Raw genomic sequence first — 23,561 nt, 5'->3', positions numbered from 1 at the left:
AATACCAGACAGCGGCCGACAGCCTCTACAAACTAAGCTCACATAATGCTACTGTAGATATCATGTGTATATAGAAAACTAGATGCGAAAAACAGACTCACCGGCGTTAGTAAACAGCCGCCATCTTAAAGCAGTAGACTTCTCTCGAAGGCTGTTGTAGCGAACCTTCCGAGCGAACCTAATTAACTTTTTATCTAAAATACTCCTAAATCGGCAAAATCTTGAATTGAATCAATCTTTAAATGATGAAACTGTTTTAAAACTTTGCACTAACGGGAGCAATTTTAACAAATTTAACTATTTATAATCGTATCGTAGCCTCTGAATCATAATCGAATCGTTAGGTGCCCCAAGATTCCCACCCCAAGTTATTAAATCATTATTCCAATTTGTATTCATGATTTGTTTTGTTATGTGTATTGTAATTAGGGCCCGAGCACTAAGCGTGCGAAGGCCCTATTGTTTTGCAAAGGATTATTATTATTATTATTATTATTATTATTATTATTATTATTATTATTATTATTCTTCTTTTTTCAGGGCAAATGAAAATGGCCAATTTGGAGGCCTGAACATGCACGAAAAGTCACCAAAATTTGCACAAACGTGCGGCTTTGCGTAAATTTCGATAATCTTGTGTCGTTTTGAAAAAATGTCAAAAAATGGCTCAGTGGCGCCCCCTTGACCCTTAAAATTTTCAAAAAGGCCTCTCCTCTCAGGTTTTCAACGTAGAGCAATGAAATTTGGGGAGTAGATACCTTATGCCTAACTGTTCAAAAAAGCCTCTTGCACCCATATTCCAAATCCAACAGGAAATCGGATATTTTGGATCAAATGTGAAATTTTTATCGGTTCACAGTTTGAGTTTACATTTGGAGGCCTGAACATGCACGAAAACTCACCAAAATTTGCACATACATGCAAATTTGCGTAAATTTTGATAATCTACAAAAAAATTTAACAAAATGGCTCAGTGGCGCCCCCTTGAAATTTTCAAAAAGGCCTTTCCTATTAGGTTTTTTCAACGTAGAACGATGAAATTTGGCAAGTCGATACATTGTGCAAAACTGCTCCAAAAAGTCTCTTGCACCCATATTCCAAACCCAACAGGAAGCCGGAAATTTTGGATCAAATGTGAAATTTTATCGATTTACATTTGAGACCTTGTCGCTGAAGAAAATAGTTGGATAGTCTTCAAAATTGGTCAGACTATTCAGGAGACATATGAGATCTTAAGTTTTCAAAATGGTGAGTTTTCACTCAAGGGTCTGACCTGGGCGTGGTCCCAAAGTCGGCCATTTTTGGGCAAAATACCAAATTCAGAAAATGATTAAAAACTCCGTGATACAACGTTCAATCTTTTTCATTTCTAGCATGTATATGAGATATCCCAGCCTGAACACGACTGCATTGAAATATTACCCATTAGGCCTGGCGCCCCCTAGTGGGAACAGGAAATGGCCTTCTTTACGAGACAGGCTCCTCCTCCAAGGGAAAAAAATCTATTGACCTCAAACCTGTTTCAGGGGAGCCTCAAGACATGTGTTCAGGTCCCTGATGAAAAATATTGAGGTTTCGTTGAAGCGGAGAGGTCCAAACTGGAAGTGAAAATGACCGTCAACAATTTGTCTCGCCAAAAATTTTGAACAGTCATAACTCGGCAGATATGCAACATATCTGCGCCAAACTTTCCGTGTTTGTTGAGAGTCATACCCTGAAGGTTCTTGTAGGGGTCATTTGCATCAACTCTACAGTGCCAACTAGTGGCGACAGAAAGAAGTTTTAAAAAAGGCCTTTCCTATTGGGTTTTTTCAACATAGAGCAAGGAAATTTGGGGAGTAGATACCTTATGCAAAACTGCTCCAAAAAGTCTCTTGCACCCATATTCCAGATCAGACAGGAAATCGGGTATTTTGGATCGAATGTGAAATTTTCATGGGTTCACAGTAAGAGTTTACATTTGGAGGCTTGAATATGCATAAAAACTCACCAAAATTTGCACATACATGCGGCTTTGGATAACGTTCGATAATCTTGCAACGTTACGAAACAATTTAAGAAAATGGCTCAGTGGCGCCCCCTTGAAATTTTCAAAAAGGCCTCTCCATTTAGGTTTTTCTAACATAGAGTGATGAAATTTGGAGAGTCAAAACTTTGTGCAAAACTGCTCCAAAAAGTCTCTTGCACACACATTCCAAATCCTACAGGAAATCGGGTATTTTGGATTGAATGTGAACTTTTTATCGATTTACAGTGTGCACATTTTACACCTTGGCACCTAGGGAATTAGTTTGATCATTCTCAAAATTGGCGAGACTGTTCATGAGGCATATGAAATCTTAAGTTATAAAAATGGTGTGTTTTCATTCACGGGCCTGACCTGGGCGGGGCGCCAAATTCTTCCATTTTTTCGCCAAAACACCAAATTCGGAAAATGACTGATAACACCCTCATACAATGTTAAATCTATTTTAAATCTGGCATGTGTGTGAGGTATACCAGCCTGAGCAGGACTGGATTGAAAATTTACCATTTGTGCCTGGCGCCTCCTAGTGGAAACAGGAAATGCCCTTTTTTACGGGACACACTCCTCCTCTAAAGGGAAAAAACCAATCTACCTCAAACCTGCATAAGGGAAGCCTTAAGACCTGTCTTCAGGTGCCTGATGAAAAATATTGAAGTTTCGTTGAAGCGGAGGGGTCCAAACAGGAAAGTGAAAATGACTGTCAACAATTTTTCTCTCCAAAAACTTTGAACAATCATAACTCGGCAGATATAGAACATATCTGCGCCAAACTTCCCGTGCTTGTTGAGAGTCATACCCTGAAGGAACTTGTAGGGGTCATTTGCATCAACCCTACAGCGCCAACTAGTGGCGATAGGAAGTCACTCGTTTTTCCAAAACATGTCCAGTTCTTTTCATGTTGGTCATTGTAGTTTCAAGACCTATTAAAATACTTTTTTACGGCCCATGTCCACGTGTCTCTGTCTGTTGCCGTGACGACCCTTTGTTCGCCATTTAAAGGAAATATTTTTTTTCAGAGACTCAGGCAGCTTATAGAGCCACAATATTTGGCACACTTGGTCGAATTGGCCAAGTTAGAAGATTAATTTTGGTTTTGAATAAGGGCTTGGCTGCACAGCTCAGTAGTGGCTCCTTTTTTGTAGTACTCTCTCCAATAGGGGTTTTTATCTCTTGGGTGTGGGAATGTAATTAGGCGACTTTCGAGCATGTTAGGTTCTAATGAGATGATTAGAGAGGAGGATCTGCCACCACCCTGACCTGCACACAGTCCGACTTGCGTGACGTCCGAGTTGCGCTAGATTGCGAGGGCCCGTTCAGTCCTGCTTGCAGGCCTAGTTGCTATTTGTTATTGTACCAGCAGTATTTATTCAGGATTTAGCGTACGTATTTGGGCTGTGGGACGAATTAATTGAATTTTAATGTATTCTTATGGGAAAAACCTCGACATGCGACCATTTCAACTTAAACACCAGGTCCTGGAACAAATTAAATTCGTATGTAGAGGTACCACTGTATGGGCATCGCCATTGGTGGAAGGAAAACAAGCAGGTCTGTGATATCATAGGCCAGGGGTCCCCAAACTACGGCCCCGGCCCGTCTCCACATTTGGTCCGGTCCCCTGAACAATACCAGAGAGCATTTTGAATTATTTTTTTTTCCCCTCAATAGTGTGATTTCTTTCCTGGCCTTTTTCAGTGAGAACTCAGAGAGGGTTATTTGGTTATTATCTATTTAATTAACAGTGTTATTATTATTATATTATATTATATTATATTATTACTTTTTATTTAATTTACTTTTGTTCCGTGAAGAATCCAGAAATGGTTATTTGATTGTGGCTTTTTAAAAAACAATATTTTTTACATTTAGGCACTCCTGCAATCGTCATACTTTTTCTGTTACAACTTGACCCTGGCCCCTCATCAGAGAAGGGAAAAGTGATGTGGCCCTCGCAGGAAAAAGTTTGGGGACCCCGTCATAGGCTGAAGGCTGCCATCTACTGGCTAACTCCTTCCTATAATCCGGCAATTAATTAGTTTTAATAATTAATTTCAGCCCTGAAATAAAAAAAAAAACTGATAAATTGGGCACCGAAGATCGAAATATACTGGCCCACACTACATGTTTCAAGATAATCGGTTCACAAATGACGAATGAATCTTAACATTTTGGTCTACAAGTACGACCTACATGATCCAAAATATATACTGTATGCGGACACTAGGTCTTAATTATAATTACAAAGTTTTGTATTGTTAATCATTATTGTAATTTTTTTTCCCAAAGTAATGTTTAATGAATATATACAAATATAAAGTAAACCAAAGAAAATAATAACATTGAAATTATAAAAACAGAAAAACAATCTGGTTATGGTCCTCAAATCGAATGCTCGCGTTTCAGTGCTCCTGACGGCTTTAGACGTCCAATCCATTTTGACTGGGAGAGGTGATCGTGATCATTTACTGCCAATCTCTCCCGGTCTGAATTGGGCGTCTATCCTTGTCAATAGCAGCTAATGAGTTAAATGAGTGCTCTGCAAAGGCTTAAAAACAAATTGTTTTGTTCCAAAAGCAAAAAAAACAAACAAACCACTAAGTAATGACAATTGATGTGCTCCAGTCTGCACATCGTCATCCAATTTCAACATAATTTTAAGCATCCACGGATTTCCCAGCAGTGTTGAACTAAACAGTGCTTGACCATATAGACTCTGTGAAACAAGATGCCTTTGTAAAGCCCGCAGTGCATAATTACATAAAATTAAAAGTTGATATACACTCGTTGAAGAACAGAACTGAAAATGAACATTCTATTTGGACTGCAAACATTCTCTGTATCGGTTGAAAACATCCGATTCTGAAATGACTTCAATAAATAATAGAATGAGGAAGAAACTACTGTACAATAATGTGAAAACACCCTGCATTTAATTTACACTGATTTCATGCTCCTTTATGGACTCGACGCAGATAGCCTGTTTACTTCCCATATCTGTCAGACACGAATGTCAAACACATTTCAAATACTATATACAGGGTGTTCCAAAATGTTTGACCCCATTTCGTAGGCCAATAATTTTGACAATTTTCTTTGGAATGACCTCAAATTTTCACAGCTTGTGTAGAAACGTTTTCAAGTTTTTGTGTGTGTTTCTGTCTTTTCAGGTTAAGAAATGCCATTTACTTCAAAAGAAAAGGCATTTTGCGTGTTAGAGTATGCTCGGACTCAGTCACCAAAGACAGTGCAGCGTGCTTTGTTCACAAATTTTTCAAAGACGGCACCAACTACAAAACAAATTAGGACTTGGCACCAAAAATTTCAAGAAATTTCAGCGAGTTTGGCACAAGCTCGAATACCGACTCGACGTGTCCAGAGTCACAGGCGGCGCTCATATTAAACATTTATGAAAATCTTTCATAATACCAACAAATATTTGTACTTTTCTTTGTAAATTTAACCAATAAAACTTATGACTTTCAACATGAAGTGTATTTAGTTTCATTAAGATCCATCAATAGTTTCTGAGATATAGGCATTTAGAATGGGGTCAACCATTTTGGAACACCCTGTACATATTCTAAACAATTGTACTTATGTTGAACTTAAATAAATGGAAATGTTCTTTGTCAAAATACAATGGAACATGCATGTTCTATCACTAAGCAGAATTGTTTATGACTATATGGACATCCTGTATTGAGCACAAGAACAAAGTTCGGAAGAATAGGCTGCACTAAAAGTGGGAAAAGTCAAAAGAAAAAGAGGATACTTTAATATCCAAGCGCTCTGTGAAGCAGACAAGTTTGTTAGGTTTGGGTGAGAGGAGGGATCCCAGAGCAGACAGACGTAACTGGTGATACGTAAAATGTTTATTAGTGCTGCGAATTGATAAGTGCTGCGGCAGGTGAAGGATGGGGGTGAAGCTTCACGGGCACTTTAGGGTATCTGAATGTGTGGCTCGGTAAAGGCTTGAAGGTCTGACATGGGGCGTGCAAAGACAGGTCGGCGAAAACAGACGAGTTTATTAGGCGACAAGGTGGGGGTTCTACTGGCTTTTAAAGGTGGCTGATGGTACAGTGATCCCTCGTTTTTCACGGTTAATGGGGACCAGAACCCGCCGCGATAAGTGAAAAACTGCGAAGTAGCGCCCCCCCCAACCCAAGTTTTTTCGTGTGTGTTAGTGTGTTCAATGCATTTATTAAGAATTAGCATTGGAGATACTTATGACGTTTTTTCCCTTTTTTCCCAAAAGAAAAATGAAAAAAAAAAAAAACTTTTATGTGTGTGTATATATATATATATATGTATGTATATATATATATATATATATGTGTGTGTGTGTGTGTGTGTGTGTGTGTGTGTGTGTGTGTGTGTGTGTGTGTATATATTAGGGCTGTCAAAATTATCGCGTTAACAGCCGGTAATTTTTTTTTTTTTTCATTAATCACATTAAAATATTTGACGCAATTAACGCATATGTCCTGCTCAAACAGATTAAAATGACATTACAGTGTCATGTGCACTTGTTACTTGTGTTTTTTGGAATTTTGTCGCCCTCTGCTGGCGCTTGGGTGCGACTGATTTCCTGGGCTTCAGCACCATGAGAATTGTGTAATTATTGACATCAACCATGGCGAGCTACGAGTTTATTTTTTGATTGAAAATATTACAAATTTTATTAAAACGAAAACATTAAGAGGGTTTTTAATATAAGATTTCTATAACTTGTACTAACATTTATCTTTTAAGAACAACAAGTCTTTCTATCCATGGATCGCTTTAACAGAATGTTAATGTTAATGCCATCTTGTGGATTTATTGATATAATAAACAAATACAGTACTTACTGTATGTACAGTATGTTGAATGTATATATCCGTCTTGTCTTATCTTTCCATTCCAACAATAATTTACAGAAATTATTGTGGCATATTTTATAGATGGTTTGAATTGCGATTAATTAAAATTAATTAATTTTTAAGCTGTGATTAACTCGATTAAAAATTTTTATTGTTTGACAGCCCTAACATATATATACATTAGGGCTGTCAAAATTATCACGTTAACGCGCGGTAATTAATTTTTTTAATTAATCACGTTAAAATATTTGACGCAATTAACGCACATGTCCCGCTCAGACAGTATTCTGCCTTTTGGTAAGTTTTACAGCAAGGCTTTTTGTGCTGTCTAACAGCGAACTCTTGTGGTCGCTTTGCGACATGGTTTATTTTTTTCTTGCCAGTTCAATATGGCTGCACGACGTCTCGGGCTGACGCCTACGTTGTAATGTTGTGCTTATATGATCCTTGGACAAGATTTGTCCGTAAGTATGGTTGTTGTAAAGAATGTACATATTATGTTAGTAAGCGAAATGCTCTATTTTTTGTATGAGACGCTTTTTGTTTATGTTTAGTGAACCTGTATAGCGTGCTAAGCTAACGTTGTTGCTTTTTTTGTAGTTTTACGACAGTCTAAAGAGGACAATGGTTTGAGGCTATTTTATTAATAAATCAGATGAAAAAGGAAGAAGTCTGATTATTAAGGCGTCGTTCACTAGCTGTCTAGCTTTGGAAAAAGTAGAGGCTTCGGAGTGAGGACAGCATAGACAGATTTAAATGACAGTAGAGTGAAATGCCCACTACAGTCCTTATGTACCGTATGTTGAATGTACAGTGGGGAGAACAAGTATTTGAAACCCATTGGCAGTGTATCAAATACTTGTTCTCCCCACTGTATATATCCATCTTGTGTCTTATCTTTCCATTCCAACAATTTATTTTACAGAATATATATATAATTTACAGAAAAATATGGCATATTTTATAGATGGTTTGAATTAATTACGATTAATTTTTAAGCTGTAATTAACTCGATTAAAAATTTTAATCGTTTGACAGCCCTAATATATATATGTATAGATATAGATATATACAGTATTTTTTTTTTACTTAATGGTTTTTAAGCCCTTCAAATGTAATAATTATAAGTTTTAAACATGTTACTGTCCCACCGAATTATTTCTAAACAAGAATAAAGTGTAAAAATGCTTGTCTTTATTAAATACTTCATTAAGTGAGTCCACTCAAATCCACTCAAGCTCCTCACGTACACACAATGAGTTGCCACAGCAATTGTTCAACAAGTTAAATATTGACGCATGCGGCGCTTTGACACTTCGGGTTCCAGGCATCTGTGGCACGATCAAACATTAAACATCTGTCAATCATCGTTAACTTTAATAAGCAACTCCAGTGCACTGCCTGAGCAACAAAGAGCAGGGAGACGGAGAGAGAGTGAGACTACGCAATCGGATTGGGACAGTTCATCTGTATTTTTTTTTTTAATTGAAAAAAAATCCGCGATGGACTGAGGGCGCTAAGTTTGAGGCGCGAAGTAGCAAAGGATCACTGTAATTGCGTACACCTGTTAGCTGGAATAGGCTCCAGCACCCCTCCAACCCTTGTGAGGATAAGCGGCTCAGAAGATCAATGAATGAATGGTCATTCCACCCTTCGTACAGCCACCCTGATATCAAATAAAACAAGTATAACACCAACACCAAAGTGGTCCAGGTCCCAGGAGGGATGCGCAGAGGCACTAATAAAGGTTTTACAAAAATAATATGCGCCTTTGATAGTTAACTTGGGCATTTCCTATAAACACGACCTTAGGATTAATGCCATACCTCAAAAGACAGCAGCATTTGGCAGTTTTTGTACAAAAAGCTCATTATATGCAAGATTAAACACCATGGGAATATTAAACTATCAGGAAGGAGACAAGTTTACTGTATCTAAACCAGAAACAAATAGTGACCAGCAGAAGATGGCAGAAGGCGCAGTTAACCTGTTGCCATTTGTTTTGGAGTTGATTTCAGTGCACTGACCCAATAGTGCTCCAACCTTAAGTTTTTTCTCTGCAAGACAAGGCAAAAAAAAAAAAAAAAATCAGCCAAACGACAGCTCGTATCTCGAAAATAAAAATAAAAGTAACCAAGGCAACAAAATGAGAAAGCGTCCCCTAATAAAATGTCCAGTCGGTAAAGGCTGATGTAATGTAAACTCTCATTTTCGCTTCCCTTTGAAAGTCTCATATAAAAATAAAAAATGAAAACTGGGAAATTTCAAAAGCTTTTATGTTTAGAACATGAGCAGAAGGCAAACTGCTAACTGATCTCCTAAAAGTGATGACTCTCTTGCACAGATGAAACCGCCTGTATCGAATGTGCGTGTGAGTGTGCGATATGGGACAAGAGAAGATTTGAGACCTGCCGTTTGTGTGTGCGTCATCAATAATGAATGCAGAGCCGCCGTGCTCTACATTTTTAATGACCAGACGTTTAGTTATCCGTCAACCGACGTCTTCTTCGTCTGGACTTGTGGCTGACGGGCACAAACGCTCACGCGCACACTTGACACGCTCGCTGATCTCAAATCACTTGTTTAATGACTTTCACTGCTTCATCTGGCAAAATGTTGGGCATTGATGCCAGCATGTATGATCCAGCACATATGACGCAGCACTTGCATGAAGAAGCATTTCAGCCTAACATGTCGTTTTCATGTTTTTTAAACAGGGGATGACTTTCCACAAATGTCATTGTGCTCATGTGGGTGTATGTGTAAAGTGGGTTCTTGCGTAATAGCAATTCTCGCAGTCGGACATCCGGGCATTAATGGCGTCACCAGCCACAACAAAGCGTTGCCATATTGAAATGGGGGCAAAACACGAGTCACAAGCAGTTGCTCTGTCGTGCATTGTAGTACAAACGCATTGAATTTTTGTCTTATTTGCGGTCTTTTTTTTCCGTCGGAATGACTAAAAGTTGCCGCGTTGTAACACAAGGAAGAGTTCGGAGCCGCATTTGAAGTTCTTCATTCTTCCTCGTGAGAAGAAAATGACAAGCAATTGGCTGAAACAATAAATCGAGGAACAGTAAAAAAGAAGACAGTTCCGTGGACCAGGCACATTTACGTTTGCAGCCGACCTTTTATTACTGATGAGTAAACTTTAATCGATTTTTTTTTTCCCCCAATAAACTGCTAGGATTCAATAGTCTAGGTAGTGGTTATTATTACCGGAACCGACAACTCGCAAAGCGTTATTTTTTTTTGCCGTGAACTGCTCTGATCGGTCAATCGGTATATTATTGGCCAAGTGGGAAATGGTTATTTTGCCGTGACGTGTTCATGGCTAAATAACACTTGGAGGCGAATTACCGGTTACGGCACAAAAAAATCACTCCGTATATACCACCAGTTTTCTTAGATCCACAGCGTACATATTCCATGCAATTGATAAAGGTCAACTTACTGGGTGACTTTATGAGGTAGTTGTAGATGTTTCTGAACTCCACTGCAGGCAATTCCTTTGGATTGTTTATCCAGCGATCAGCTGCGACTTTGTATGGGCAGATTTACTATGGGGTTATATTGCTGACACTATTCTGAGCGAGCAATAATGGAAATTGAGCGAGCAATAATGGAAATTGAGCAAAAATAACCTAGATTTCGAGCACAAAAAAATATATTGAGCGAGCAGTTAAAGATTTTAAGCGAGCAATCGTAGATTTTGAGCACAGAAAATAATATTGAGCAAAAAAAAACTACTCTGTGCCGCTCAATTCCCCCCTCCTGCTCTCGCTACGTATCTCGACTCCGCTCAATTCCCCCCTCCTGCTCTCGCTACGTATCTCAACGCCAACGATAATCAGAGAGCTGGCGGTATTTCCGCCAACCAATCAGAGAGCTGGCGGTATTTCCGCCAGCTCTCTGATTGGTTGGCTTCGTGACATGTTGGTGACGCATGTGCTCAACTCAGCGCACAGAGAAAAGAAAGGACGAGCAGAGGAGTCGAGATTAGAGATGGGCGATACCAGTGATTTTGGTTTCGATCCGATACCAAGTAATACCAAGGCTAAATATTGCGATCCCAATCCGATATTGAAACCGGAAGTTCATAATATATATAAAATATATATATATATATATATAGACAACCCTGCAGTGTTCTCAGCCATTCTGATGATATCTAATGTACAACTACATCAAGCACTCAAAAACTAGTTAGTCTCTTTGTGTCAAATATGCTTTGCAATGGAAAACTGCAGCTTTTAATAACGAGCAAAGCAGTTTCCCTCAAACTCACAAACCAATCCATCAACAACAAACTCTGATTAGTCAGTCTCACTCTTTAACCATGACCCTTAAATTCATATGCACAGAACATTTCCCTGCTACACGTTGTATTTGATCAAATTTTAATCTACCTAAATAAATATTTTTGGTCTAATTAAAGAACAAATTAATAGTAGCATGTTACCGCCCTCAAATGGTAGATCACTAAAAACAAATCCAATAATCAATAGTCACTTTCCGTTTTTGAATTTTTATTTTACTAACACAATCAAATAGATTTTGAAAAAATATATATATAATAAAAATAAATAAATTTAAAAAATACAGATCTTGAAATAATCGAAACAGACCTTTAACCGAATAAAAATAAGTAGCAACAAAACATAAGAAATCAAGCATTTAATTGTAACATAAAAAGATATGGAAAAACATTTCATGAAAAAATAAAATTATGAAACATAAATTCACAAGAAATAATAATAAATGAATAAGAAATAATAAAAAGGTTAAGTAAGAAATTAGGCGTGAGAGGGGCGGAGGAAAAGCATGCTGTTGGACACAGGATAGGGACGTGAATGGGGGCGGGAGCACACGCCGGTTCACTGCTTATGTGTGTGCACTGATTACGTGCGTGTAGAATGCGAAAGGGAAAAGTAGTACAAAAAGTGTGCACAAAAATACACCCAAAAATTGACAAAGAAAATATAATATATTAATTCCAGATATCGACACTTTTGCTTAGGGATCGATACCTAAAATTTAATACACTGGATCGAAATATCGATATTTTGGTAGCGATCCGTCCATCCCTACAACTCAGCGCAGCGAGCGCGCAGAGAAAAGAAACCGACGAGCAGAGCAGTTGAGATACGGAGCGAGAGCAGGAGGGGGGAATTGAGCGGAGTCGAGATACGTAGCGAGAGCAGGAGGGGGGAATTGAGCGGCACAGAGTAGATTTTTTTTGCTCAATATTATTTTCTGTGCTCAAAATCAACGATTGCTCGCTTAAAATCTTTAACTGCTCGCTCAATATATTTTTTTTGTGCTCGAAATCTAGGTTATTTTTGCTCAATTTCCATTATTGCTCGCTCAGAATAGTGTCAGCAATATAACCCCATAATTTACAGGCCAGTACGCGCTAATTTTAAGTTGTGTCGCCTACTTGCGTCTGTCGACAGTGACTCGTGATAATAATAAGTCATGTTTAAGACGTTTTTGGACGTTTTGAAGTTTATCAGGATGTTTTGCAGGAAAACCTGAGGACGTCCGTCAGACAGTTGAAGCTAAAAAAAAGGATGGATGCTGCAACAAGACAATGAGCCAAAGCACAGAAGTAAATCAACTTCAGAATGGTTTCGGAAGAAAAAAATACACATTCTGGAGTGGCCAAGTCAAACTCCAGACTTGAATCCCATTGAGATGCAGTGGCATGACCGAAAGACAGCGATTTATGCCAGACATCCCAGGAATCTGACTGAACTACAGCAGTTTTGTAGAGAAGAATGAGCCTAGATTAGACCTGATCGATTTGCCAGACTGATCTGCAGCTACAGGAAGCGTCTGATTGAAGTTATTGCTGCCAAAGGGGGGGGGGGGGGGGGGGGTGCACAAAATATTAAATGTGATGGTTCACTTACTTAACTTACTTATTTTTCCCCCTTCAGTCATTGTTTACATACTATCCTCATTAAAATATGAAAACCTATAAATGTTTGGGTGGTTTTAGTTGAAGCAGAGTTTTTTCATCTGTGTGATTTTGACAAAGATCAGATTATAATTTGATGGTGATTTTATGCAGAACTGTGAGAAATTCCAAAAGGGGCCGATACTTTTTCATACCACTGTAAATCAATAAAATGTTTTTGTTTTTTTTAACAAATTAAAATAAATTCAAACACATTGTTTATGCATCCTAATAACGCTCAAAAGTTTTTTTTTAAATATTGGTTAACTAAGAGTCTGCCATTTACAAGTATAGACGTCTAATTTAATTAAACCAGGAAGACTGAATGCTCATGTTTAAAGTCCATTGATGGCGCTAGATGTTCAATCCATTTGGACTGGTAGAGGTGCGATATGCGATGCATCTTTCTCCCAGTGCCTGCATGGGTTTCCCCCGTGTAGTCCGGTTCCTCCAAAATCTCAAAAATATGTTACGGTAGGCTGATTGAACACTCCAAACTGTCCGTAGGTAGGAGTGTGTGTGGGTGTGTGTGTGAATGGTTGTTTGTCTCCTTTTTCTTGTGATTGGAAGGAACCAAATCAAGGTTCAACCTGCCTATTGCCCATAGTTAGCTGGGATAGGCTCCAGCACCTTGCAACCCTCGTGAGTATAAGTGGCACAGAAGATGAATGGATGAATGTTTGAAGCTTTTATTTTTGCATTTTCCCTTCCGAGTCACTACACTCTTCCCCTCTATCCTACAAGCAAAATTTAACGCTCCCATGTGTCATTTTGTAATGTCATCCTTTGGACCAACAAGAACAAACAAATGGAAGACAAGTTGAGCTTTGCACACGAAACACAGCTTTGTGTTGGCTTGTGTTAAACACTTCATCATTGTGTGAAGCCTCCAGTGCTCCATTTATGAACCTTGCATCTCCAAGTGTGTGTAACGCAGCATAAGCGCACCAACAACGTTTGACTCCTATCAGCCGTCACAATTGAAGTGCTGCTAAATTATCACAAAGCACTTAAATGCACCTATTCTTCTTTCACTTCTTCTTCTTCTGTGTCCCTGGAGAGAAATGTGGCAAGCGAAGAAAATGATGAAATGGATAAAGCGTGCGAAGAATGGGATGTAGGAGTGCATGTTAAATCGCACACACGCACAAACAACATGCGAGACTTTTAAAGAGAGCAGCTTGAGCTATTAAAGGCTGCAGGGAGACAGCGGTGGCTGCAATAAAGCGAGTACGCCGCACCATCAATGAGAAAAAGTGTCAGGCTTGTGAGTGACAGTAATAAGCTTTACAAACTGCACAGCCGACATCACTGTGCAGCTCACAACCAGCTCTAAAGACACACAAAAACAACTCACACAAAGCAGTACCAGTGCTACTGAAGAACAGTGTTGCAACACTCGGGGGAAAAAAAGTTCAGTATTACGCCACAGTGCAACGATTAAGTGATCAATCAAGGACAAATCGAGTGTCAAATTTTTATCAGGAACTATTTTGATAATCCTTTTATCGTTCTAAACTGTCAAATTCCTAAAATGTAAATGGTTCAACAGGATCTAGTCTCAAATTTTTACAGACAATTTTATTCATGCTTAAAACACAACCATTATACATCATATTTTGTATGCTTTTGTTATGCTTGCATGAGAACACTGTAGCATAAAGCATCATTGTTATATCAACCTGTTTGAGTATGCCTTCCCATAGACTGTATCACAATATGCCCAAATATGGTCTGTTATGTTGCTGTTTTCCAATATGCCCTGAATGAATACAATGAGCGACTGCGGTTTATCAGACTAAGCTTATGTTCGTTTAAGCCGGGACCGGTGTTCAAGGTCTCAGCTCAAAGATGTTTTTGTATGGAAAAATACCCAGGTTTGTGGGATGATGAGTTTCGTTTCTTAGTAAGTTTCGTTTCACGGTGGGCTTCGGCACCGCCCTTTCAACAGTATAAATGTCCAGCCGCTATTGTACTTCTTCATACTTTCTGGGTGATCACAGCTCCTGGCTGGGTCACATCATTTTGTACCCGAGAGCTCTTGTTCATAAAGTCTTCAAAGAAAAGCAATCCATGGTTGGGGTCGTATTCATTTCTCTAATCGAGCTATCGAGGTAACACTTGTCTTGGAGTTCAAATTTGAGCTTCTCTGACAATGAAATCAAATCGATGATCCTTACACCGGGTATAAATTACATTTACATAAAAGACAGCTGCTCAAAGCATTTAAGTACCATGCAAATTTTGATTTTTTTTTTTTTTTTTTTTAACCGAGGCTCCAGCACAGCTGCATGTGATAATGGGTATAAACGACATAATGAGTAAGGGTGGGTAGTTTGGGATACTCACATTTGATTGGTTAAAATAATGCCGGCGTTGAGAAAATGTCTGTCCCCATGTCAGGCGGCCATTTCATGGAAATACTGGTTTTTATTTATGTTTTTCTTCAATATTTCACATCAGGGCAGTGAAACTGTTTTTTTTTTTTTTTTTTTTTAATTTTTTTTATTTAATTAACAAGATTCTTTCTACTGGGATGGACATGGTAAAAGTGATGTCTTTCAATTCAATCAAAATAAAACATTCAAAAACATCAGTTTTTACATTGCGGAAACAATAATCAACATGTCTGCCCATTTTCTGACATCTTACAAACCAAACCCTGCTGATGTTTGAGTATTTTCTGTAGTGAAACTTCCAATAATGTTCTGTTTTTGAAGAACAGGACTCAAAATAAATGTTTTTTTTTTAACCCTTAAAAAATAATCGACAGATTAATGTATTTTCAAATAAACGTTAGTTGCAGCCCTATTTGATAACATTTAACATTTACGTGCTAACTTGATAGAAGTTTTACGGTGCTGAGTTTCTCATGTTTAATGTGATTCATGTTATTATGTTATGAATTTCACATTTTAAGAGGGATAATTTTCACATTTTAAATGAGAAGGATTACATGCTTTAACATGAAGAGTTTCACCTTTTAACATGATAATTTTAGCATAAAAATGTAACATAAACAAAAAGTTCCAAGTTTTAGCTTTTTATAAGTTTCTCATTTTAACATGATAGATTTCACTTTTTAATATGGCGAGTTTTGCACGTCTGTATGAGATGATACATTCCAGGTTTGAATGTGTTAACTTTACAAGAAGTTACACATTTTCATGTCATAAATTTTACTTTTGCATTTGAGAATACAAAACCAGTTCAGGTTACTAGCAGAGCAGAGCAATGTACATGCAACTTGGCTCTATTTTTTTTTTTTTAATGAATGCACTACATATTACAGGGCTCTTGATATTGTACAGAACATGCTCAGTGAGCCGAATTAAAGAAGCAGGCCATATCTGTCTGACTGTCAGTCTTTCATCATCCAGCCTTCTCCTGCTGCTCGTTGTTATCCGACCATGCGAAGCTCCCGGGCTCGACGCCTCACCACGCCAAGTTTCCCCTGCACATTTCTACTGCACTTGGGAAAAAAGGCTCAAAATAGCCACACAAAACTCTTTCACCTGGGAGAGTCCTTTCTTTGTTCTTATTGGAATTTCAATTTGCAGTATACAGCTGCATTCATGTTGAGCAGCCGGTGGCGGCGGCAGCGTAACTCCATGACTTCCAAGCCAAAAAAATGGGGTACTGCCTAAATTTACGCCATCGTGGCTTTAACACTCATTTAGTATTTTCAGGTGATTAGGAACTTTCTAACTAAGATTGTGGATTACACACATATTTTTGCTATTTGCAGCAAAACTCGGTCCTTAAGTCATTGGCTACAACTGACGGCGTTCAATCCATTTGAACAAGAAGGGTTGACAGTTATCATTTACTATTTAGTGAAAGATGATAAATAAAATTAGTTTTATTAAAGCAGCTCACTGCACATATCGTCTTGGTCCAAACATCCATCAATATTTCATTAAAGGTAATAAATAGCATTAATTAAATAAGAAAAAAAAAGTTCCAGTGCAACAGACCCACATCTGTTATATGTTCTTGAAAGACGAAAAATAACATTTATCGGTGGATTAAGTTAAAAAAAAATAAATAAATAAAAAAAAAAGGTGGCTTGACTTCAAGCATTTGCTCAATTGAGCAGTATTTCATAAAAGATGATAAAATGAGTGTAACAAACTTTTGCGGAATAGTGGTCGACTACAGTACAACCTAGGGTTGTTCCGATCATGTTTTTTTGCTCCCGATCAGATCCCGATCATTTTAGTTTGAGTATCTGCCGATCCCGATATTTCCCGATCCGATTGCTTTTTTTTTTTTTACTCCCGATTCAATTCCAATTATTCCCGATAATTTTTCCCGATCATATACATTTTGGCAATGCATTAAGAAAAAAATGAATAAAACTCGGACGAATATATACATTCAACATACAGTACATACGTACTGTATTTGTTTATTATGACAAATCCTTAAGATGGCATTTAAATTATTAACATTCTTTCTGTGAGAGGGATCCACGGATAGAAAGACTTGTAATTCTTAAAGGATAAACGTGACTTTGTATATTGTGACTAAATATTGCCATCTAGTGTATTTGTTGAGCTTTCAGTAAATGATACTGTAGCCATTTAACTTCTGCCCAAATGCATGATGAGAAGTGCACCCATGACTGTGCGTAGTGGTACCAATTGATATATCTTCTCTGAGTCGGGAAATAATATAGGGTGTTAAGAAAAAGATCAATTGCTACCTTCCTTCCCCACATTGCTTCCCACGTTATTTCTAATCGTAGGGGGAGGGACTGTAAGGCTTTAGCCAATTAAACAAATGCCCCAAAGGCTGCCAAAATTCAATCTACTCATTTTACGCTGCCTTTTAGCTCTATATATAGGTAAAAACGGCGCCATTATAGATTGAACGCGACAATGCGTGAGTGGGTTGTGCAGCGCATGCGTTAATTGCATTAAATATTTTAACGTGATAAATTTTTTTTTTAATTAATTACCGCCGTTAACGGGATAAATTTGATAACCCTAAATTAAGCCTAAACTAAAGACTCTGGATGAATGTAACATATTATGTATGTAACGTTAAATACAATTAGAAAACGATTTAATTTAAAAATATATATATATTAAAAAAAGGCATGTCCGATTATTTTTTGCCGATTCCGATACTTTGAAAATGACGTGATCGGACCCGATCGAACATCTCTAGTACAAACTGTACTGGGCTAGTACCTAGTAAAAATTTCATCGAAGATAATGAATAATATTCAGTTTTTTCTGAAACTAAACATAAACTTAGTGCAATTGTGGTAGAAATATAAATGTATCAATAAAGTGTTTTGCGAAAGTATTCGGCCTCCTTGAACTTCTCAACCTTTCGCCACATTTCAGCCTTCAAATATAATGATATGAATTTTTTTTTAAAAATCAAGAATCAACAGCAATTGGGACACAATCGTGAAGTGGAATGAAATTCATTGAATGTTTTATACTTTTTTTGAACAAATAAAAACCTGAAAAGTAGGGTGTGCAATATTATTCGCCCCCTTTACTTTCAGTGCAGCAAAGTCACTCCAGAAGTTCAGTGAGGGTCTCTGAACGATACAATGTTGTCCTAAATGACTGATGAAAATAAATAGAAGCCATCCTGGTGTATAATCAAGTCTCCGTATAAATGCACCTGCTCTTTGATAGTCTCGGGGTTCTGTTGAAAGTGCAGAGAGCATCCTGAAGACCAAAGAACACAACAGGCAGGTCTGAGATACTGTTGTGGAGAAGTTTAAAGTCGGATTTGGATTTAAAAAAAAAAAAGATTTCCCAACCTTAAAACATCTCAAGGGGCAGTGTGCAAGCAGTCATATTGAAATGGAAGGTGTATCAGACCACTGGAAATCTACAAAGACCCGGCTGTCCCTCAAAACTTTCACATCGAACAAGGAGAAGACTGATCAAAGATGCAGCCAAGAGGCCTATGATCACTCTGGATGAACTGCAGAGATCTACAGATGAGGTGGGAGAGTCTGTGAATAGGACAAAAAACAGTCATACACTGCACAAATCGGGCCTTGATGAAAGATTGTCAAGAAGAAAGCCATTTCTTAAAAATATCCATGAAAAGTTTGCCACAAGCCACCTGGGAAACACACCAAACATGTGGAAGAAGGTGCTTTGGTCAGATGAAACAAAAATCAAACTTTCTGGCCACAATGCAAAACGATATGTTTGGCGTAAAAGCAAAACAGATCATCACCCTGAACACTTCATCCCCACTGTTAACCATGGTGGTGGCAGCCTCATGGTTTGGGTCTGCTTTTCTTCAGGAGGGACAGGGAAAATGTTTAAAATTGATGGGAAGATGAATGGAGCCAAATGCAGGACCATTCTGGAAGAAAACCTGTTGGAGTCAGCAAAAGACCTGAGACTGGGATGGAGATTTATCTACCAACAGGACAATGATCCAAAACACAAAGCCAAATCTACAATGGAATGGTTCACAAGTAAACGTATCCAGGTGTTAGAATGGCAAAGTCAACCGAGAATCTGTGGGCAGAGCTGAAGACTGCTGTGCACAAACGCACTCCATCCAATCTCACTGAGCTCGAGCTGTTTTGCAAGGAAAAATGGGCAAGGATTTCAGTCTGTATATGTGCAAAACTGATAGCGACATACCCCAAGCGACTTGCAGCTGTAATTGCAACAAAAGGTGGTGCTACAAAGTATTAATGCAAGGGGGTTGAATAATATTGCACGCCCCACTTCTTATGTTTTTTTGTTTTTTTTTTGTTTAAAAAGTATAAAATATCCAATATATTTCATTTCACTTCACGATTGTGCCCTAATTGTTGTTGATTTTTGACAAAAAAAAATTTTTTTTTTTATATCTTTATGTTTGAAGACTGAAATGTGGCAAAAGTTTGAAAAGTTCAAGGGGGCCGAATACTTTCGCAAGGCATTGTATATTTAAAAAAAAAAAAAAAAAAAAAATCCCCTTTACGAACATGTTGATAAAGGGGACTGTCACCTAAGGTAGAGTGCTACTTTTTGGTACTTTCTTAACCTTCCATAAAACTAAGAATCTCACTTCTGGGATGTTTTTAGTGGGAAGAGGGATGTCCGATTTGAAATGCGGTGCCATTTTGTAAACGGGAGTTGGCCCAGTGTTACAATATAGGACTGCCACCTTAATGTCAAATCTGGATGAAATAAACCTTGATGACAACCAGAATTCATCATAAAGATATGCCTGTTTTCCATTCCTTTCAGCACTTTATTTATTGAATAGGCAGATAGGATCACAAGGGATGAAAAATGATCCCACGGCCGTGACCTATTTTCCCTATTTTTCATGTAAATCCTGAGCACTTTGTTCCACACTGGCCAGCCAGCCAGCCAGGAGGCTGCATGTGGACCCAGGCCACAAATGTCAAAGGCGCCAGATGAAATCACATTAGCAAGTTCAGGGCAAATGTAATTAAATCAAGTAAAATCAGCAGCTGAAGCGGTAAAACTCCTGCTGATCGCCCGTGCGGCCCGCAAGCAACCACTTGCAAACACAGAGTCACGCCAAAAGAGGCGAATATGCAATTTTTTTTTTAAAATATATTTTTATTTTTACATTATCTACAAAAAATGTTTAGTGCAATAGTGGTCTAAATCCCAATGTATATCCAATCTAACGCTATTTCATGAAATAGAAGATGTCTCACACTAGTATGCGCATGGACTAGTAGCACCATAATTATTCATCTACCTCCCTCCTGATCTATTTGGTCTTCTCCTTCACCCTGCTTCCTATTTGCATGATTTGTGCAGGGCTCAGGAAGCGTTCATACTACAGCTGTAGCACACGCCTGGAATCTTGTCCAAAAAGGCAATAAAGCACATGGCATTGGCAGCAGCCTCGTAATGAAGTGTTGGATCAAAGTGGTAGAGGGGCTAATAAAACACTTTTGTCCACTGGACAGATGGCAGCTCTGTATAACGACCATTAAACTCAAATAGTAATAAAGCACAAAAGAGTAGAAACCCAAAATTGATGTTTATTTTTAAATATGAGGCCTTCGACTGATTTATATTTCATGTTGTATTCATATAAACTTTATAGTGTCTCTAAACTCTCTTGATTTGTTTTTAAAGACAACTATGGTTATTATTGCCTTCAGTGTAATACAATCAATGTTTATTGGCTTACTGTATTTGAGGACCTCTCATCACCAAGATGTAACGTGACACAACACTGACACCTAGTGCAAGAAATGGAACCCGCTTACTTTAGTGCTTGAAACTAGAAAGGATACTTCAGACTTTTTGCCTGTCATTTTTGTCAGTTCCAATTCTGGCAAAATTGCATGTACGTTAAGTCGAAAAGTGGTGATGAGCTCCTTCTTAAATTCTTTCGAGCATTCATCTTTCATTCCTCCTTTCTTTCAAACAGTCCTATTTTCTACCTACCTTACTTCTTTCCTTATAGACACCTTCCTACCTCTCTTTTATCTATTATTCTAGATTCCATCACTTTTCCTTCCTCTGCTGTCCTTTCTTAATTCACATTTTCCTTATTTTAATGCTTGTTGCCCTTCTGTATCTTTCCTGCCTTACTCCTTTCTTATTGTCTTCCTTACCTAAATCAGTGACCAACTACAGGTACGTTTTCCATCACATTGTATATATACACTACTGGCACAAAAGCATTGGCACCCCTGCAATTCGATGATTGCAATGATTGCAATTGCCAATGCTTTGGTAGTAATATATTCATTTTTTTGCTTCCAATGAAAAAACACAAAAGAGAATCAAAAACATTAAGTCATTATCATTTTACACAAAACTCCAAAAATGGGCCGGAAAAAAAGTATTGGCACCCTTTGAAAAATCATGTGATGCTTCTCTAATTTGTGTAATTAACATCACTTGTTGCTTATCTGTGGCACATAACAGGTGGTGGCAATAACTAAATCACACTTGAAGCCAGTTAAAATGGATTGAAGTTGACTCAACCCCTGTCCTGTGTCCTTGTGTGTGCACCACATTGAGCATGGAGAAAAGAAAGAAGACCAAAGAACTGTCTGAGAACTTGAGAAGCAAAATTGTGAGGAAGCATGGGAAATCCCAAGGCTACAAGTCCATATCCAAAGACCTGAATGTTCCTGTGTCTACTGTGCGCAGTGTCATCAATAAGTGTAAAGCCCACGGCGCTGTGGCTAACCTCGATAGATGTGGAAGGAAAAGAAAAATTGACGAGACATTTCAACGAAAGATTGTGAAGATGGTGGATAAAGAACCTCGACTAACACTCAAAGAAGTTCAAGCAGTCCTGCAGTCCGAGGGTACAACAGTGTCAACCCGTACTATCCATCGGCGTCTGAATAAGAAGGGACTCTAAGGTAGGATACCCAGGAAGACCCACTTGTGACCCAGAGACATAAAAAAGCAAGGCTGGAGTTTGCCAAAACATACCCGAGAAAGCCAAAAACATTTTGGAAGAATGTTCTCTGGTCAGATGAGACAAAAGTAGAGCTTTTTGGAAAAGGCAGTTTACAGGAAAAAAACCAAGGCCTTCATAGAAAAGAACACGGTCCCCACAGTCAAACATGGCAGAGGTTCCCTGATGTTTTGGGGTTGCTTTGCTCCCTCTGGCACTGGACTGCTTGACCTTGTGCATGGCATTATGAAGTCTGAAGACTACTAACAAATTTTGCAGCATAATGTAGGGCCCAGTGTGAGAAAGCTGGGTCTCCCTCAGAAGTCATGGGTGTTCCAGCAGGAAAATGACCCAAAACACACTTCAAAAAGCACTAGAAAATGGTTTGAGAGAAAGTACTGGAGAATTCTAAAGTGGTCAGCAATGCGTCCAGACCTGAATCCCAAAGAACACCTGTGGAAACATCTGAAAATGGCAGTTTGGAGAAGGCACCCTTCAAATCTCAGCGACCTGGAGCAGTTGGCCAAAGAACAATGGTCTGAAATTCCAGCAGAGCATTGTAAGAAACTCATTGATGGATACCGGAAGCGGTTGCTCGCAGTTATTTCGTCTATAGGCTGTGCTACCAAGTATTAGGCTGACGATGTCAATACTTTTGTCCAGCCCATTTGTTGAGTTTTGCGTAAAATGATAACGTTATATATTTTTTTCATTCTCTTTTGTGTTTTTTCATTGCAAGCAAAATAAATGCAGATATTACTACCGAAGCATTTGTCATTGCAATCATTTTCTGGGAGAAATTGAGCATTATCTGGCAGAATTGCACCGGTGCCAATACTTTTGGCCAGCAGTGTATCATGATATTCGGGCTGCAGCTGTCGATTATTTTAGTAGTCGATTAATCGATGAACAAGTTAGTTCGAAAAATTGGATAAGGAACATAAAAATTTTAAATACCTGAGCTGAGTCTCAAACGGTATGAAAAATAAATGACGATCTAAGTACAATAAAAGAACAATTGGCTTACTTGTAATTTATATAGCAAAAGTCTGCTGGATTAAATGCTGTAAAATGCTAACCTTTTTTTTTAAACAATGCTCCTAATAAATGGTTGAACCACATATTCTCACAAACGGCTAAATATACCTATAAACTGAGTTATGAATGCATTAAAAAAATAATGCTTCCAGTCGAGTTTAAGATTAAATTTAAAATTCTACTTCTTACATTTAAGACCATTAATTGTTTGGGGCCATCTTATTTCACCGATGCTCTGGTTCCATACCACCCCAACAGAACACTCCGTTCTCAGAATGCAGGTCTA

The sequence above is a fragment of the Corythoichthys intestinalis genome, chromosome 10, assembly GCF_030265065.1.
Source record: "Corythoichthys intestinalis isolate RoL2023-P3 chromosome 10, ASM3026506v1, whole genome shotgun sequence".
Classification (NCBI taxonomy): domain Eukaryota; kingdom Metazoa; phylum Chordata; class Actinopteri; order Syngnathiformes; family Syngnathidae; genus Corythoichthys; species Corythoichthys intestinalis.
This window is presented reverse-complemented; position numbering follows the sequence as displayed.